The 3,299-nt window shown below is 36.6% G+C and overlaps 1 pseudogene; it reads left to right on the top strand.

Annotated features, from left to right (window-relative positions):
- The window catches only part of LOC107598737 (hedgehog-interacting protein-like), a 39,744-nt pseudogene that overhangs the window by 22,523 nt on the left and 13,922 nt on the right, over positions 1–3,299 (top strand).

Here is a 3,299-nt window from a genome sequence, read left to right as displayed (position 1 = left end):
GGTTTACATTTAATTGTGCAGTGTGCCAGTCAATAAAGTGATCCTCCTCGGAACAGGTCTCAGTTAACCCACATGACATACTGCTGATCTGGAGTTTTGCTGTGAGGTGACAAAGATTTTAGTGGATAAAGTAATTTAAATATATGTACATGCCTGATGTGAACAGCGACATTGTTTCGTTCTTGTATAACTTCCATGTTTGAACACAGAGACAGGGTTTCACAAACAGGGCTTAGCTAAAGCCAGAACTAGGCCTTGGTTAAATTAGGATATTTAAATAACTTTTATAAAACTGCCTTAAGAACTTTAGTGGTGTGCATCTTGAGACACGACAATGGCACTGACATTTACACCAAATACACAAAATAATGATCTTTAAAATAGCATCATATGACCCCTTTTAAAATGTGTCAGTACAAGACATTTTCAGTTAAGACAGCTTGAACATGCATTTTAGTTTGAGACTGGCCTGTGAATCCGGGGGATAATGTTTATATAACGTTAGCTGTGCTCTCTTTTCACAGTTATGAGGGCCATACTTACACTTCCAAAGCATCTCTTCCATTTCTTCTTCCTTCCAAAACAAGATAGTCATTAAGAGGGCTCTGAACCTAGATAGAACAGAAGTATATTCATCTATTTTTGTATTTACACCGTTAATTAATTTAAATTTACTCTTTCAAACAACAGCCATGTCTATTAAACGTGGTCGTTAAATTATTGCACTCACCATATTAGCGCCACCATCGTCTCTCCTCCGCTGCAATCGCGGCTGCTGTATGAGTCTAATTAACTTACACTCCTCATAAACAATGGCGAGTGAAAAAGAAAAAGGAAAAGACGAAAATAATTTCAGTCGAACTCGCTGGTCCGGGGTTCAAGCGTAGTTCTTTCCGCTGCAGGCGCGTGAGAAATCTAGCTAGCTAACGGATGAGAAATGTCCCGTCGTTTAGACAAACAACAATTTTCGCCGATCACAGTCTCTCGAGGAAAAGAAAGAGCGATAAAAGGTAAATGGCAGGAAATAACATCCTTAAGTTACACCTAACTTATCTAAAACAAAGTTTCCACCTTCTCATCCACAGCTCGTTAAATTCACACACAATCACGGTGACAAAATGGTGTCGTTAACTGACTTGCAGAACCAGTGTGAAGAGGCATGGTCATGATATAAACTTAATAATATGAGTTAATCTAACCTTGATATTTTACATTTGTCAAAACAAATATATCTTAGTTGAGCTCTTAATGAAAATATTTATATTTATCAATGTTTTAAACAATATTACTTGAAAAATAAAACAAATACTGGTACATTTAATTGAAAGACAAATTATTAATTGGATGAAGTACTGCTTGAAAAACTTTTTTCAGTGTACCGTATAATTAAATGAAGTGTCATATAACAAATAGAAGTGTTTACACTGCTGCTGTCTTGCAAAATGCATTAAAATGGTACTTTGTGTTCTAGGTGTGCAGTGGATAAGCTCCACATGGACACCAATGGGAGTCTGCTGATCCTGTGCACAGATACTGTTGGCAAAAATACGACAACAGGCAGGATCCTACTGGTCATCAAAGGGAAAGACTACGGTATGTCTGTTAGAAGTGGCTGGTTTCTAAAAACATGATGGATTACTGTACAAGCGGAAAGGCTTTTCTTTTCAACAAGCCAAGTAGTTCCAACCAGGCAACCACTCAAGAAGTTCCTGTATTGTATTTCAGAAAACATAAAATTCTCCATCCATGTACTGGTTATGAAATAATGTTAAGCTTTTATGCTGAGAATAGAATGTCTTCGATGGAATGGGGGTACGTTCCAAAAAAATGATTTAAGACTTTCAGCAGAAACCGATGAACGCTTTATTCAAGAATACTATTGCAACACTATCGTTTCATAACGTGAGAACACACTTTAAATATAAAAATACTTATTTTAATCCCTGGGGAATTTCAAGTACATATGCAGCTATATTATTTATCGCTGTCAAAGAGCGTTTATATGGTCATTTAGTACATTGTTGAAACACAAAATGACCAGCATGGCAGTCCATCTCTCAAACGTGCTGACTAAGACCCTAAATCAATACCAGAAGTGTATATATATTTTTTCCTATGGCTAAGTAATGGATTGGCTTTCTTGTACTCCTCCTTACACATTGGCAGCAAACAAATATGGCTCTCTCCCAACCAATACATTTAAACCCCAAAAAGATTGTATCGCAAGTGTGCCAAATTACCCCAAACACCAAGCCATTTACGATGTTAAACCATCGCCATGGTGAATGACTTACTTCATTAAATCACATTTACGGGGCTCTGACTGTAAGGTTAGAATACTTGCCATTCCCTAAGCTGCTGTAATCTTTGTAGCCATACAAACTTACACAAATATACACAAACACTCGATAGTAATTGTAGGATTACCTCACCCTTTCCTCTTGTGTCCTTTTCCTAATCTATATGAGCTATAATGTGAATTTAACAGTGCTCAAACTGAACATTAATAAGGACATTTAGTGAAATGAACATAGCCTTCCATATCAAGTTTACATAGTGTTTTATAACCGTCTGGGGAATAGCTAATTAAAACCAGCCTGTGTGAAGTGCTAATGGTCTCTTGACAGATTGTGGTAAACTTGGATATCCCTTACACAAACAAAGAAAACTGTTATTATGGGGATAAATCAACATTGCGACACATGTAGGATGGTGATTGAAGACACTTAGTTTGTAAAATGTGTAAAATTGAGTTATTTAAACAAAGCAGGTGATTTCTGTTAACTCAATTGAATTTTGAAGCTCAAATAACCCATAACTCATAAAAATAACCTAAAACTCATGTTGACTTGTTACCTTGGTCTGTTTTTTTTTCTTGACGGTGTGTTGTGTCTGCCCACAGAAAATGAGCCATCTCTGTTTGATTTGGGGTCAAATGAAGGTGCTGTCCCAGTTGGTGGATTCATCTACCGGGGATGTCAGTCAAGAAGACTTTATGGAAGTTATGTATTTGGAGACAAAAATGGGTATGTTGTGTTATTATATGATGTGAAATTATAATTATTAATTATGGAACATTATGCAAACTGCTTAGTATATCCCTTGAATATGCTTATGCTTCCAAACAGATATTGAGCTTCCATTTTCATATTGCTCCTCATTGGATTTGTTTGGTAATTGTTAAACTGCGAATGGAAACTGTCATCTTTCCTGTGTTATTGACTGTGCCAACACAAACACACACACACACACACACACACACACACACACTCAGCACGTACCCCAATGAAGAAAAAAGA

This window comes from Sinocyclocheilus grahami, unplaced genomic scaffold (genome assembly GCF_001515645.1).
Source record: "Sinocyclocheilus grahami isolate Dianchi unplaced genomic scaffold, SAMN03320097.WGS_v1.1 scaffold255.1, whole genome shotgun sequence".
Classification (NCBI taxonomy): domain Eukaryota; kingdom Metazoa; phylum Chordata; class Actinopteri; order Cypriniformes; family Cyprinidae; genus Sinocyclocheilus; species Sinocyclocheilus grahami.
The sequence above is the reverse complement of the archived record's forward strand: the minus strand, read 5'-3'. Positions and strand labels throughout refer to the sequence as shown.